Source organism: Schistocerca piceifrons, chromosome 4 (assembly GCF_021461385.2).
Source record: "Schistocerca piceifrons isolate TAMUIC-IGC-003096 chromosome 4, iqSchPice1.1, whole genome shotgun sequence".
NCBI classification, from domain to species: Eukaryota; Metazoa; Arthropoda; class Insecta; order Orthoptera; family Acrididae; genus Schistocerca; species Schistocerca piceifrons.
Genome location: NC_060141.1, coordinates 557,578,243 through 557,595,671, shown reverse-complemented (window position 1 = coordinate 557,595,671; position 17,429 = coordinate 557,578,243).

Below are 17,429 nucleotides of genomic sequence, written 5' to 3'. Positions count from 1 at the left end.
ATCAATGGAAGACAACACTTTTACACCATTAAAATTTTGAAGAAGTTCTTCCATCGTCTGCGCCCTGTCTGTTTCAGGAATAATGATAGTATTGATTTGTCTCGAATCTAAGACAAGCCTGATCGATCCATTTTTCTTCTCAACAACATGTAACGGATTGTTGTATGAGCTTACTGCAGGCTCAATAATGCCCTCGTCAAGCATAGATTGTATTTCTGTTCTAACACAGTCCCTATAATGTGCTGGAATTACGTATGGTCTAACACAAAATTTAGTATGCTCTCGAACACGAAATTGGTATTGAAATCCCTTGATTGTTCCTGTTTTGTGAGTAAAATCTGTGGAATGTTCTTGTAAAATCTCAAAAAGGTCCTGCCTATCAGTGTCATTACAATTCTCAATTGTTTGAATTTTATTCTGAATTAACTCATTAATTTCAAATATGCCGTCGATATCATCCCTGTCAGTACTTGCAGAGTGATTGTTAGTGTCTAGTTCCGTAGAAAATTTCGAACTGTTGTCCAACAGAAGGTAAATCCGATTAATTTCTTCGTCATGGTTTGAGAGCCAATCTTCGAATTTCAAAGCTATTGACTTACCTTCCTTCTCTAAACTTATTTCAGCATCGTGAAAGTTTAAGATTGCTTTGTATTCATTCAAAAAGTCTACTCCCAGTATAATTTCCGTCGACAATAATGGAACAATAAGAAAGTTCATAGAGAAGCTGTGGCTTTGGCAAAAGAATTCTAAATTGGTTTGTTGGCGTACATCTAAACTTTTTCCAAAGATTGCACCTTGTAATTTAATCTTACGTAACGGAAGTGTGGGGCAATCGTTCGATTTGTTGCACTTGCTAAAAGCTGTTTCACTAATTACTGAAATGGGACTGCCAGAGTCAAGTACTGCCGTAAATTTTACGTCATTTACAGTAATGTGAATCACAGGATATGCAATGTTGATAAGTTTTACGTCGCGTTCCTGGAGTAAGATGTCCCTAATGTCTTCCATTTTTACGTAATTACTAGCTACGGCAGCTGCGTCGTCAGTTTCATAAGTACGTTTTGTGGCTGCCAGCGGTGTGAGTCATTGCCTACTGTCTCTTTGTTGGCGCGCGGGATTTGGAGAACTAACTTCTACACATTCACCGTGACGAGAGGGCCCTGCCCTGTTTAAATCCCGCCAGTTCTGATGCAGTTCAGGTCTGTTGTTACGATCACACCGTCTGTCGTCATGTCGTAGATTCCATAGTTTCATTCTTGTCGGTCACGTGGTGGAGAATTTCTCCCTGAGTCGTAACTGCGCGCTGGACCGTTGCGTCTAAAGTTATTCTGTCTCCCTTGATAATAATTATTTTGGTTCCCATATTGTCTGTTTCTCTGATTGTCTCTGTGGTAGTCATTACCGCGGAGAGGTGATCTTTCCCTGTAATTATTACTACTCTGCCAACGGTTGTCATACGGGTGGTGTCTGTTTTGGTCACGATTTACGTTGTAAGAATAGCCTTGTCGTGTCCATTTATTATTTCTGTCATCGCGGAATTGTGACAGATGTGACCTGTAATTGTTGTACTCCTGTTTTCGCGTTCCGCGATTGTCAGTGTCAATTTCCAGTTCTTGTAACAGTCCCTGAAAAGCTTCAATGTCGTCTTTGCAACGTCCTGCTAAAATAATATGTCGTAAATGTTCAGGCAGTTTGATTAAGCAAATGCGGATGAGTTCTGAGCGGCTGTGTGGGTTTGAAAGATACTGATTCTTATGCAACATGTCTTCAAAATATTTCATAAGACTGGAAAATTCAGATTGTTCGAAACGTTTCATCATTATGATGCTATGTTTTACTCGGTCTTGTGTAGTTTGAGACCAATATGCAGAGAGGAAGGCATGATAAAAATCTCCTTCACTGTGACAATCGTGAATTACCGATCGCATTCTTACAGCTGGTTCATTCTCCAAGTAGCCACACATAAATTCTAACCTGTGCTCCAATGACCAGTTGGGAGGAAAACAATGAGAAAATTGATGAAGCCATGCTTGTCGATGAATGTCGTTGTCAGAATTCTTAAATGTTTTGAATTTACGTGTAGTAATGAACAGCTTATAGTCAAAATCATCATGTCGGCGAGTCGCATGTCGATCATTGTTACGTCGTTTCGGCGGTTCCATCTCAAAATTCGGTGTACCTTGCCAATTTCTTTCATAATTTCCGAAGTGCCCTGTGTTATTATTTTGTGGCTGTTCCGTATTTCTATGTCCCTCTTCCCGTATTGGAGCGCGAGTGTCCTCTGAAATATGTAATTCTTGTATTACCTGTGTCAGCTGATCTTGTACTTCCCGGATTTCTCTTTGGTGTTGCGTATTAATTTGATTCAGATTTTGTTTCAGTTTCCTAATTTGTTCGCACTCTTCTGTGTCATTAAAGACTACCGGTTTTGTGTCATTCAGATTATCATCTACCTTCGTAGATAAATTATTTAGCTGATCCGAAAGTTCAACTACTTTCTCTGATAATGAACTAATTTCCTCCATGTGTCTTTCTGAACCAATTTTCAGAGTATCTACTGTGTCCTTTAAGTTTTCTTGAGTTTTTGCAAGTTGCGTAACCGAATCGGTAGATGCAACTGATCCAATTTTAGCTTGTAGGGTCTCATGATTTTGATGAACAATAGTTTGCAGTTCTTTTATGGCTGCTTCGTGATTCTGTAATGCATTTTCATGCCGCGAAAAAATAGGTTGAAAATGCTCACAAATTTGTGTTTTTACGTCATTACAGACATTTTGACATTTCGGTTCAATGTTATGTAACTCAGTAGTTAAATCTTCACGTGTTTGTTCAAGTGTGGTATCTAACTTTTGAAGCTTTTGCTGTGTTTGTCTCTGATTTTGTTCCATTGTGTCTAACTTTTGCTGTGTTTGCCTCTGATATTGTTCCAGTGTGTCTAACTTTTGAAGATTTTGTTCCATTGTGTCTAACTTTTGGAGCTTTTGCTGTGTTTGTCTCTGATTTTTTTCCATTGTGTCTAACTTTTGAAGCTTTTGTCCCATTTGTTGCATTAATTGTAATAACAATGCACTGGTGTCTGAAACATGTTCCTTAGTGCTATTCGGCAATGCATTTGAACCGGCAATATTCGCAGTTTGAAAAGCAGAACATGTGTCTTGACTTACTTGAGAAAAGGGTGAGGACGCAAAACCTGAATCTACAGTATTTACAAGATTGTGTCCTGTCATTTCGGATTCCTGAGGTAAGCTGTTGCCGACCGATCGCTCGATAATGCTTCCCTGATCACTAATTGTTTCACTGTCTACACCATTGTTTGCAGCCCGCTCCATTTCCCTATGTACAATTACCAAATTACTACTTTGAACATTAGTTAATTCATTACTCGGTGGCGCTAACACACTGCTTTCGTCTTCACTGTCATTTCTCAGTTTACTTTGGAGCCTAGTATTACGTTTTTCACACGCCGTTATTGTCACAATATTTCACACGATAACACAGAAAAACACAATTTGAAGAGCAACAATAAGAGAACACATTAACATAGCACTGAAAATAATATCTCGTTAATTGCAAGCGCAGCTGCGAAATACTTGGTGCAAATCTACATGCATGCCACAACTGTTTTACTGTACAACAGTGAAAGGCTGCAACTACAAAGGAGATTCTCTCTACAATTACGCGCTAGCAATAAACAAAATCTACACTAATTACACAAACTACAAAAAAAAATCAGAAGATTCCAGTGAGGTATACTCGGCTAAGGGTCGACATATGAAACGTCCCCTTTGAACAATTATACATGACTGTGCTTAAACTGACACACAATATTTTTAACGCAACGCAATCTGACTATCAAAGATCCCTGCAAAAGAATGGCCCTGAGTAACAGACCTTTCAGAAATCACTCACCTCACAAAAATCTTCATTACTCGAACTACTGCAATACAGCGAGCGCCACTGCTGCCAGCTAAATAAAAGATTCAAACTACGGAAGGCACTAACTACTGATAGGGATAGTTAGCAAATGAAAGATATTAATAGAGAACAAACAATGTATTTACCTTAATAGTCATAATATACACTCCTGGAAATGGAAAAAAGAACACATTGACACCGGTGTGTCAGACCCACCATACTTGCTCTGGACACTGCGAGAGGGCTGTACAAGCAATGATCACACGCACGGCACAGCGGACACACCAGGAACCGCGGTGTTGGCCGTCGAATGGCGCTATCTGCGCAGCATTTGTGCACTGCCGCCGTCAGTGTCAGCCAGTTTGCCGTGGCATACGGAGCTCCATCGCAGTCTTTAACACTGGTAGCATGCCGCGACAGCGTGGACGTGAACCATATGTGCAATTGACGGACTTTGAGCGAGGGCGTATAGTGGGCATGCGGGAGGCCGGGTGGACGTACCGCCGAATTGCTCAACACGTGGGGCGTGAGGTCTCCACAGTACATCGATGTTGTCGCCAGTGGTCGGCGGAAGGTGCACGTGCCCGTCGACCTGGGACCGGACCGCAGCGACGCACGGATGCACGCCAAGACCGTAGGATCCTACGCAGTGCCGTAGGGGACCGCACCGCCACTTCCCAGCAAATTAGGGACACTGTTGCTCCTGGGGTATCGGCGAGGACCATTCGCAACCGTCTCCATGAAGCTGGGCTACGGTCCCGCACACCGTTCGGCCGTCTTCCGCTCACGCCCCAACATCGTGCAGCCCGCCTCCAGTGGTGTCGCGACAGGCGTGAATGGAGGGACGAATGGAGACGTGTCGTCTTCAGCGATGAGAGTCGCTTCTGCCTTGGTGCCAATGATGGTCGTATGCGTGTTTGGCGCCGTGCAGGTGAGCGCCACAATCAGGACTGCATACGACCGAGGCACACAGGGCCAACACCCGGCATCATGGTGTGGGGAGCGGTCTCCTACACTGGCCGTACACCACTGGTGATCGTCGAGGGGACACTGAATAGTGCACGGTACATCCAAACCGTCATCGAACCCATCGTTCTACCATTCCTAGACCGGCAAGGGAACTTGCTGTTCCAACAGGACAATGCACGTCCGCATGTATCCCGTGCCACCCAACGTGCTCTAGAAGGTGTAAGTCAACTACCCTGGCCAGCAAGATCTCCGGATCTGTCCCCCATTGAGCATGTTTGGGACTGGATGAAGCGTCGTCTCACGCGGTCTGCACGTCCAGCACGAACGCTGGTCCAACTGAGGCGCCAGGTGGAAATGGCATGGCAAGCCGTTCCACAGGACTACACCCAGCATCTCTACGATCGTCTCCATGGGAGAATAGCAGCCTGCATTGCTGCGAAAGGTGGATATACACTGTACTAGTGCCGACATTGTGCATGCTCTGTTGCCTGTGTCTATGTGCCTGTGGTTCTGTCAGTGTGATCATGTGATGTATCTGACCCCAGGAATGTGTCAATAAAGTTTCCCCTTCCTGGGACAATGAATTCACGGTGTTCTTATTTCAATTTCCAGGAGTGTATATAGCAGTTCATGACAAATAACAAAACTCCGGCATCTCTCTCCCCACATCCACCACTGCTGACGGCTCACCTCCAACTGCGCAACGCTACGCGCTGTTCACATCCAGCTGCCGCTGCCCAACACTACAATGGCAGACAACAATGCAAACTAGACACAGACTGCACACAGCACAGCCAGTGATTTTTATACAGAGGTGGCGTTACCAATAAAAAAACCTAAACAGCCTACTTACAACCAAACACATCACACAATATTTCGAGCCCTTTTTCTGCGTTTGTGTGATCATGGGTTACACCATGCTGGCGAGTCACTTGGTGGAGCTCATACTAGAATTCCTCTCAATATCATGTACAATTCGGTCCTCCAACTCTGGCGTATGCACAGACCACCGCCTCCCTGCACGTTCGACTGTCTACAAAGACGCACCATCACATTAACGCCCAAAAAGGGCTTTGTTAATGTTCACCCTCAAGTTACGTTCAACTATTTAGCACCCATGACCACTGGTGTCGTTTCAAGAAAGACATTTCAAACTGTAAGGGTTCACGCAAGCTAAATAAATCTTCTTGAAAGTTTAAACCGTGATTGCAAGCAGACTCGAAACAAGATCCTTTAGTTTCACGAAGAAATTATCCAGGCGCAGCTCATTGCTCGATTCAAATGTTTGTTAATATCTCCTTGGTTGTTATCAAACTCTTGCCTAAACTGACAATGGCGTCGCTGGCTCATAAAATGGAGATACCGTTTTACAAGAGATAAACATTTATAGCGTTCAAATAAATCTATGACCATGAAACTTGTTGGAGCAGATAGTCCTCCTCTACTTATTTACCCGTCAATGCAACACATGTATCCCTGCGATGGCTGACCTGGAGACAACCGTGATTGTAGAAGTCTGCACTTTGACTGTTCATTAATGCTCCACCTCGAAAATTACCTCGTTGTCATTCTAGAAATGCCTGGTTTGTTCGTGTGAGGAGAGCGGAAGAAGGTAGTAGTATATCTACTAATTATCTGGCTCACTTCTGTGCTATCCTTTCGCCTCCAACTTTGAAAAGTGACGTCATCATCCTTACCAGTGATGTCATCATCCATATCAGAGACATCATCATCCTTATCACTGAAAAGTCATGGCCCCTCCTTATCTCCACATTATTAAAAATTCAATACGATGGAAATAGTCCAATATGTTAAGATAAAACTAAAAGACGCCTTTGCACCCTCACCTAGAGCCAATCACACAGTACAATTCTTCTTATCTCCAGTGCAGTATTAAAAGAAATTCAGGGTGGTGGAAACAGTCCAATAATATTTAGACAAAATTTGTTACCACAATGCAGTTCACCAATATGTTACACATATTCATAAGTTCCTTTCTTTTGACAATAAACCATTTACTGCAGTAAAAATTAAATTTTTTCTGTTAAAATAGTACAAAATTAGGAAAAGTTCCTCTACATTGAGAATCCAAATTTTGCATTACGTTCCAAAAGGATTACAAAAGCAGTTTACTAGCTGCATGCATTACATCTTTTCTGATTACAACATCACAATACGCACCGTTTTTTCTCTAACAAATTTCAAGCAAAATAATTTAATCAAAGGGTTTCCTTAGACCGTAATCGATTATGAGGAACTGGCCTAGAGGAGATCTTGGTGCAAGCCAGAAGGTGGCACAATATGCTTCGAGGTAGACCTTGTGCACCCGTGGCGTCGAGGTGTGAAATTAACACTGTCTCACCTACAACATGCATGAAACTCTCTTTAATAAAGCTAGGGTAAAAGCATTTCATTGGTCCTCAAAAGACACTGTACTCAAGGCCAGAGCAGGAGTGGGCAGGAAAAATTTAACAGAATCAAATTAATTAATCTCAAAATAATTTCATATTAAAGTGAATTAAATGTGTCGAACAATGTAAAGATGCAACGCACCAGCTACCGGTTATCTCAACCGTGAATAAATCCTCGGCTGGAAAATTTAAGTTAACCACGCTAATAAGTGACAAGCACTTGAGTATGTCCACAGGATTACCCACGCAACAAAACTTGAGAAGATTTAAAAATTACTAATGCTTACCTGCAACATTTGTTACTGCTACCATGGGGAGTTCCCTTCTTGATAAACAAAAGTTGAACAGTTGAAGTATAAAACAACACATACAGACCATTTAAAAGAAATGAAACGCCAATAACACTAAAAGCACTTAAACTAAAATGATCTCTGAGGAATCTGCCTCTTTAGTCTAAGAGGAATTAGCCTTAATAGATTCAGTAATTTTCCTGTGCAGCACAAACAAGAGCCACCAGCCGGAACGAGTGTCACAGAAATATCAAAGAACGCTCATTATCAAAACAGGTAGCGGCAAATCCCAAGCTGTGTCTTCGACCAAGAATGGCAAAGGAAGCCGGCAAATGTCCGGTCAAGCAACTCATCAAACGTCACGGTCGGAATACACTGGTAACTGCAGGCACACCGTTATCACTGCCACAGAAATCTATACCATCTCTGTCAACACACGGGGCCCGGTCTGGAACATGCGCACAACGGGGAAGCTAGCTGCGATGACCCAAAACAAGTACACTCCCCCTCGTGTGCCGTCCTCTCCAACACCAAACCCTCGCCCCGACTGTCACCTCCACCGTGACTCCGCCACCGAGCGCCAGCCCTCCATATACCCAAAGACTGTGCTCAAGTTCGCCGGGTAAGTGGCATCGACCTAGCCACACGGCTCAGGTGTCAAACCATATTATTACCGATGCACGTTTCCCTGTCTCCAACCAGTCAGAGCACAGCATTAAAAATAGTGCCAAATATCCGGTAGAAATCACGTAACACTTAGTTTAAAGTCGAATATATTGATTATTTCTGAAAGACTCTTCGCTTTGACGTTAAAATTGGGGAAAATTTACGTACACTTATATACCTCTGACGTAACGCTAAAGTAACTGGAAGGTCGAAGATGTGCATTGTATTCGTAAAACGGCGCACACACATTGCGTTGTCTTCCACCTCTCTGTCCTCTCCTCCGGTCAGAGCCTGGCATTAAAGTGAAAGAGCAAGGTACTGCGGCTGTGCTAAGAAGTATCATAAATATTTATCAAAAATACGTCAAAGTATGTGAACTGCTTAAAACACTGTAAATTTTGTGAACTGCACTTGCGTTGTTGACTTCCAAAAAAATCGTTTATGGACAGTATCATCAATCACATTGGTAAATTTCCTTTGAAGCTATATATCATTCACTATGGAATATTGGAACGAGCATATAACATTTGCTTCTAAAACATAAATAACGAATCAGGAAAAGGTAGTTGTCAAAAATGAGTTTTACCTTAAACACTATTCCATAAACCCTGAGAAAGCGAAATAAAATCAACTGCTGTTTCACATCTCTGTTTCTTACTGTGACCAACAGATGACTCCACTTATCACGAGTTCGATCTATGGGCCACAAGTGGCTTAAGACACAACAGAGCTTTAAGTTTACTACTTTCTACATCCGTGATGTCACAGTATTCTAAAATTTCTGTAAAATATGTCGGCAATGCAAAAAGTGCAATATTTATGTTGTTACCAACGTGTTACTTTCATTAAGTTGTTTTTCTCCTATAAAAGATAATTTATGTCAGGGGGAAGGGTAAAGGGAAGATAATGTATCACTAGAAATATATAATCGATAATAATTATTGCAAATGACTGGAATGTAAATGACATTGTAAGGCTCAAATTAATTATTTTACCTCATCTATGATGCATATAAAAATACCAAAACGTTCTAAGATGCGCCAAAGAATGTAATGTTTACATTGCAACAGTATCTAAATAAATAAAGTATATTCAATCTGAAAGTGTGCGTACTACCACCACTTAAAGTTTTTTTCATCACCAGTTTAGGAGGGGAGTGAAGACAGTGCAGCACAAAAAAACAGTCGATGACAAGTATTGCAAGCCAACAGCTGCTGCATTCGTGTCTATAGATCACTTAAAAAACCTATAGTCTACTACACCAACATCTAATAAAAGAACCAACGCACACACGCACTACACGATTTTTTGAGCTTAGGAGGGATTAAGGTGTTCGATTTAGAGAGGGAATAAGGTATTTTATTACAATATATCATTTAAACAGTGGAATAATATGGATTGTTTGTACATCCACTAACGTGAGATAACCAAAGACGGTAACAGTGAGAGATATAACATCTCCAAAGAGAATATCAGAGTAAATATCTCGAAAATAACTAAAATTATTTATCATTTATGGTAATATGTGTGACATTTCTCACACTTCGCAAGCACAATGAAATTCAACTTAAATATTTCAGCAGCTTAGCTCCTCTGTACTACTTAGTAAAACGCACTTATTGTAATACATGCAAGATCTACGAGAAAAATCAAGCAAAATAAAACTTGATTATATGTTAGATTTCTCACACTTTTCATCAACAGTGATGTTCCAAATTAAATATTGCCACCTCTAATTTGTCTGTATCACTCATTGGAACACTCACAGTTTGCATATTAGCATTCAGGTTAAGCACTCCCATCTCTTCCTGGAGACAAGTTTTACACAGGCGGGCCTTTCAGAAGCCCTCAACATTTTATGGCAAGAGTTACACGTTTCTATTATCAACAAGTCTAGGTTCTAATATGCATCCTCCACTTTCAGACGATAGTCGATGCTTCCAAGGTTCCTCTTCAATAGATTATTTCAAACCCTGCAAGGGATAATAAACATCATTTTCTTCGTTGTAACAGTCTTCTTCTCCATCTTCTTCTTTCATAAATACAAAGTTTTTTAACGTCTTTGTGTATCTTCTTCGGGAATGGTTGTCCCAACCACTGAGAAGCAGGTCTTATGGAAAGTAGAAGTAACGATTCTTGAACCTCATCATCCTCTTCTCTTCCAAATCCTCACGCAGTTTTTAAGTACAGCTGGATTACAGTCTGAAACTGAGAATAATATCTCATTAATAACGCTATTAAGCAATTTTCAAAGACTATATAAATATTGTTATTTTACATTTTTACTCACTTATTCTGATGGGAATTTGAAGTGCCTGTATCTTTTTCTCTGGCCAAACCTGCTGAGATTTCTTGTATCCATTATTAGACAAAGCTGAATTATGGTCTGAAATTGAGAATAATGTCTCATTAATATCTCTGTTAATTGATAGTATGGGACTCATAAATATTGTCATTTTACATTTTTACTTACTGAGTCTGATGGGAAGTCGAAGTGCTTACATCTTCATCTCCTCTGATAAAATCTGGTAAGAGGTTTCTTGCATCCAACATTAGGCACTGCTGGATTAGGTCTGAAACTGAGCATAGTATTAATACCTGTATTAAGTAACACTAAAAGAATACATAAACATTGATTTTTTACATTTTTATCCACTGAGTCTGATAGTGTTTTGATTATTTGAAGACACTCCAGCTTCAAGTGTTTTACTGTGGTGTGATTCATTTCCTCTCCCTAATTTGATTCACAGTGGACTAAAAGATTCAGCGGCCTTTCTAATCGATAAACCTTCAGCAACATATTTTATCGCCATTTTCAAATCTTCTGCAATCCATTTTGAACTCATCTGAAATAAAAAAAGTTTCCATTGGATCAATAATAGGCAATGGATAATGATGGACAGAGACCAGTAACACTCAGCGATCAATGTCAGTCACTGGTCAATGATTATCAATGATCAGTTATAGTCAATGGTCAATGATGGTCAGCGACCAGTTATGTCAGTGATCAATGATCACCTGTGATCAGTGACAGTCAGTGGTCAGTGGTGGTTAGTTCTCAGTGATGGTTAGTGATCAAGGATGATCTGTGATCAAAGATAGTCAATGATCAAAGATAGTCAGTGACCAGTGATGGTCAGTGATCAATAATCATATGTGATCAGTATTTGTCAATGGGCAATGATGGTTAGCAGCCAATGATGGTCTGTGATCAAAGATGATCAGTGATCAAAGATAGTCAGTGATCAAAGATGGTAGTCAGTCATCAGTGAAGGTCAGTGATCAAAGATAGTCAGTGATCAATGATCGTCAATTATCAATAATGTTCAGTGATCAGTGATGGTCAGTGGTCAATAATGGTCAGTGATCAATGATGGACAGCTTACAGGGTGAGAGCTAATACCTTAAATCCCTAATAAACGACCACGTAACACAATGTAAGTTTACCTTGATGCTGTGTAATTAATAATGTGAGGCAACTAGTTGCAATCTGTGCTAACACTGTTACTCGTTCAACGTGCAAACAACAACTGACAAAGGTAACTACACTATGCCTCTTAAATACAGAGGACCGCGCCACTTACCGTCGCAAATGGCAGGGTGGGTAACATTATTTCCCAAACACACTAGTAGTATATCTTTCTTAATACAACAACTAGGATTTCAAGCAATAAATACAATTTTGTATTTTCCTCCTGTCAGTTCGTTGTAGGTGTCGCCACCGGCGCCAAAATTGTGTGAATGCTCTGAAAAGCTAATCATTTGCACATCACAGCATCTTCTTCCTGTCGGTTAAATTTCGCGTCTGTAGGACGTCATCTTCGTCGTGTAGCAATTTTAATGGCCAGTAGTGTATTTAGGTCCTGCGGTTGAGAATTTCGACATCCTCATTTGCCTAGCAAGAACGTTTTTTTCGCATAGTGTAAAATTATGACCTGCGCACTCTTGTTGATCAACGCCATTTTTGGGCAACACGGGCAAATCCAAAGTGTTCTTATGCAATGAATTCAGTTTAATATTATTTGTAATTATGTTAACCGATCCGCTGCGTCGTGAAATAGTGAAATATTATTCCAAACACGAAGTCTCCAAATAACGAATCCAGTGCGAACATTAAACTGCTTTAACGGGGCAGAAATTAGTATATGTGATATACATGTACAGACAAACAAATCATTCCAATTTCAGAAAAAATGGAGGATTTATGCAAGAGAAAGAGCTTCACAAATTGAGCAAATCAGTAACGCACTGGTTCACCTCTGGCCATTATGTAGGCAGTAATTCGGCTTAGCATTGACTAATAGAGTTGTTACGTGTCCTCCTGAGAGATATAGAGCCAAATTCTGCCCAACTGGCGAGTTAGATCGTCAAAATTCCGAGCTGGTTGGAGGCCCTGCCGATAATGCTGTAAACGCTCTCAATTTGAGAGAGATCCGGTGACCTTGCTGGCCAAGGTAGTGTTTGGGAATCACGAAGACAAGCATTAGAAACTGTTGCCGTGTGCGGGCGGGAATTGTTTTGTTGAAACGTAAGCCGAAGATCGCTTGCCATGAAGGGCAACAAAACTGGGCGTAGAATATGATCGACATACCCCTTTGCTGTAAGGGTGCCGAGGATGACAACCAATGGGGTCCTGCTATGAAATGAATTGGCATCCCAGACCATCACTCGTGGTTGTCGGGCCGTATGGCGGGTGACAGTCGAGTTGGTGTCCAACCACTGACCAGGGCATCTCCAGATACTTCTGTGCTCATTTCGAAACGGGGCTCATCACTGAAGACATTTCTACTCCAGTCAACGAGAATGTGGCCGACACCACTGCAAACTGGCTTGTTGGTGCATAGAGGTCAATGGTAGTCGGTACAGTGGGTGCCTTGAGCTCAGCCCCTCTTCTGTGAGCCGCTTGTTAATGGTCCTTGTAGTCACTGAAGCACCACTTCCAAGTCGGCCGATGATAATGACGAATCCGGGGCTGTGATTGCCTCTCTGACGATTGCTCGTTGCTCACGTTGTGTCATCTCTTTAGGTCGACCATTCTTTCTTAACACTGTGTTCAGCTATGGTTAACTCATTCCTGCTAACATTGCCGAATAGTGGCATCGCTCCTATTCATATGTTGAGCGATTCGCCGATTACTCCAACCGGGGTGTTTGAGCCCAACTACACGTCCTCTCTCCAATGCTACAATCGGCTTATATTGTTCACGAGCCCCTCTGCGAGGCATAGTAATGTCCAACTAAGTACACGGAATGAAATTCACCAAGAATTTATATCCTTGTATCGATATGTCCCCTGGCCTGAAGCACGGTGAAATTGCGCTGCAGTGTCACACATTCATAGGTCCACCGCCAAAGCTGGTAATTTTTTATTTTATGTTAATACTTCTATGAATATCAATTTGTGACCAGTTAGCATAACTCCTTCGTGGTGCGTCGTTTTTTTACAATGTGTTTCGGTTTTTAAGTAACGCTCTACCGCTGAGCAGTGCTGTCTGGACCGCCTACTGTGCTCACTGCACAGCATGCCACTTTCCTTGCAGTCACCGCTCGCTGTGCTTCCGTTAGGCGGTCGGCGGAATGTCATGTGCCCCTAGCGTTACGGAAGATGATTAGACTTCTCAAGTCATAATATCGGCACTGATCTGTGAGGATTTGTTAAGAAGACTGCTGGCAATGTCACTTGATGATGTCCATTGAACGAAACCGGTCGTGACATAATAAACGTAATCGTACTTAATACAGCCTTGGTGTTTCTTATTAATATTAAAATCAATCGATCAATCAACTGTGGATCACAAAATGAGCAAGATTACTAGTTACGCTAGTAGTGTTAAATATTAATACGTTCTTCATAGATATAAGGTACAGCTGCTGCGCGAAAACCGTTTCTTATATAAAGTCAAACGTGTTTTTTTGTTCTGTCCATTTTCGCAGTAACTGTGTGTAAATTACACTTATTCAAAAGAAAAACGCCTTTTGTATGCTACATATTCAGTTTTTCTATTTATCTCTACACACAGAAAATGACAATTAATTTGCTATACGTTGAAAAAGTGCAAAATTTCAACTCGTTTGCCAAGGAAGCTGTGTGGCTTAAAAACAATGAATTAGACGCTGATCTGACACCCACTTAAGATGCCTTTTAAACAAAGCGAAACGATTCTGGTTGCACAGATAAATAAAAAACTTAATGTGCAGCATGCAAAAGGCGTTTTTCTTTTGAACTTCTGTAATTTAAAGCCAAACATGTTTCAACATTTTTGTGCCATCGTCAGCGAGTATCCTTTATTCAGTTCTGCTTTAAGTGATAACTGCTCTAAAAACGATTAGGCCTAGGAACCGTTTCTGTATGTTGTTGCCACTTCCTCAATGAAACGTTATTGGGTTATGTACATTATTGGACATTTCTAGCTTGTCATTTGCTATTAAATGATATTACTGTGAGTTTGTTTAACGAGTTAACAAATCACTTATCTCTAAATGTTATTTTATTGTGCTGAAATATTTCGCGATTATATTTTGCAATTACCTACAGTTGTCCTTTCTAATACGGATTCCCTAATGCTAACGGTGAGTCGAGTATAGATTTAAGTGTCAGGAAGTCCTTTCTGAAAGTATTTGTGTAGAGTGTAACCATGTATGGAAGTGAAACAGGGACGATAAATAGTTTGGACAAGAAGAGAATAGAAGCTTTCGAAATGTGGTGCTACAGAAGAATGCTGAAGATTAGATGGGTAGATCACATAACTAATGAGGAGGTGTTGAATAGAATTGGGGAGAAGAGGAGTTTGTGGCACAACTTGACTAGAAGAAGGGATCGGTTGGTAGGACGTGTTCTGAGGCATCAAGGATCATCAATTTAGTATTGGAGGACAGCGTGGAGGGTAAAAATCGGAGACCAAGAGATGAATACACTAAACAGATTCAGAAGGATGTAGGTTGCAGTAGGTACTGAGAGATGAAGAAGCTTGCACAGGATAGAGTAGCATGGAGAGCTGCATCAAACCAATCTCAGGACTGAAGACCACAACAACAACAACAAATAATCGGAACATAGTCACGAAATATTTTTGCGCAATAAAATAAGGTTTAGAGATTAAGTGATATGGTAACTTTCCAACCCAACCGACAGTAATATCATTTAACTGTAGATGACAAGGCCGGCCGCGGTGGGCGTGCGGTTCTGGCGCTGCAGTCCGGAACCGCGGGATTGCTACGGTCGCAGGTTCGAATCCTGCCTCGGGCATGGGTGTGTGTGATGTCCTTAGGTTAGTTAGGTTTAAGTAGTTCTAAGTTCTAGGGGACTTATGACCTAAGATGTTGAGTCCCACAGTGCTCAGAGCCATTTTTTTTTTTTTGTAGATGACAAGTCACCAATATCCAATAACGTACAAGCCGGCCGCTGTGGCGCTTCAGTCTGCAACCACGCGACTGCTTCTGCCTGGGGCATGGATGTGTGTGCTGTCTTTAGGTTAGTTAGATTTAAGTAATTCTAAGTTCTAGGGGACTGATGACCTCAGATGTTAAGTCCCATAGTACTCGGAGCCATACAATAACGTACAGAGGTTTTTCCACAGGGTCGTTGCTAAGTGTTTTGCCGCCCCAGGCAAAACCACCAACATCCAGCAGCACACAAGGGCAAATCTCCTCGTGTTTTGTGTACAGTCCTCAATTCAGCTGACGCATTACAAATGATCTGCAGAGACAAAAACAAAAAGAGGGACTTAGGGAGGTACGGTATACAGTCGCAACATGATTGCAAGCCACGGCACGACCAGGGAGGTGGCCGGTGTGGCCGAGCGGTTCTAGGCGCTTCAGTCTGGAACCGCGCGACCGCTACTGTCGCAGGTTCGAATCGTGCCTCGGGCATGGATGTGTGTGATGGTCTTAGGTTAGTTAGATTTAAGTAGTTCTAAGTTGTAGGGGACTGATGACCTCAGATGTTAAGTCCCATAGTGCTCAGAGCCATTTTTTGAACGACCCCGTTTCAGCGCTCGACATTGCTGAATCGAGGACACGTTTGTTTCCGTTTTGTACTCAGTTCGGCTGGTTTAGTTTGAAGTAGCTATGTGTTTACTTTCGTCTAGGTAAGTAAAGGCTTATTAAGTAACTGCTCCGCTCGCTTTAGAAAAGAAATTAGGTGTTTTAATTTTTTCTCTTTTTAATTTTTTTCTCTTCATTTGCTCAATTTTTTTCGCGACTTGAATTGAAATTAATTGTTTTTTTCCTTTGCCGCCCCTAAAATTTTGCCGCCTTAAGTGGCCGCTTAGTCTTGCCTAGTGCTAGAAACGGCCCTGATTCTACGTGACCCGCCAATGTATAATAAAGTTAATGACAACAACTTGTAAAAACTGTTTTAGGCCTTATTTTCTCTTGAATAATTATCAATTAAAACATTTTTATATTTTACAAAAGTGAATAAAGAATATCCACTGAGGATGGCACAAAGGTGCTGAAACATGTTTGAGTTTATATGAACAAACGGTTGTTTGTATAACAGGCGAACCTAATATCTGCACTTTTATCTGCAAACACAGCTACTGCAAGAGCTGTAAAGCCAAATTATGTATAATTAATGTGCTCATTCTTATCAAATTTTAGGTGGAGCGCTACTCAGTAATCCGTAGGTGTGCAACATGTAGTGATACGCACAGTCAATTGAAGTTTATCTAGCATTTAAATTAACTCGTACCACGTAATTCCGATTAAAATCGTGCTAAATATCTGTTTAGAGTCGGGGTCGTGTTTCAGCCGGCACAATTTCAAAAATAAATTTGTATAATATTTATGAAACACAGTACGAAGTACCTTGGAAAGAGATTGCCCACCAAAGATAAATTTGCTTTCTTATTCAACCTAAATAATAAAAAGCAGATTTTTGTATCGATCTCTGGCCTTTTCGTGATGCCATGAAAGGTCGTTCTGGGAGCCCTAAGTATACGAGGAAAGCAATTTTCAAACTGTCATCTAAAGTACTCGGAGAGGAAATAAAAGGTATTACAGACGATTGTGTCGTATTACACTACCGCTGCTACATGAACCGGATGGCAAATGATCCTTGACGCCTCATTTTGTTTTTTCGCAACGCTCGTTGCTATTGCTATCACGCGCAGCTTGTTTTTGTGTAAGGGCGGCGACGCTGACGCGTAGAAAAATAGGGGCGCCCGTGAAGTTTTTCC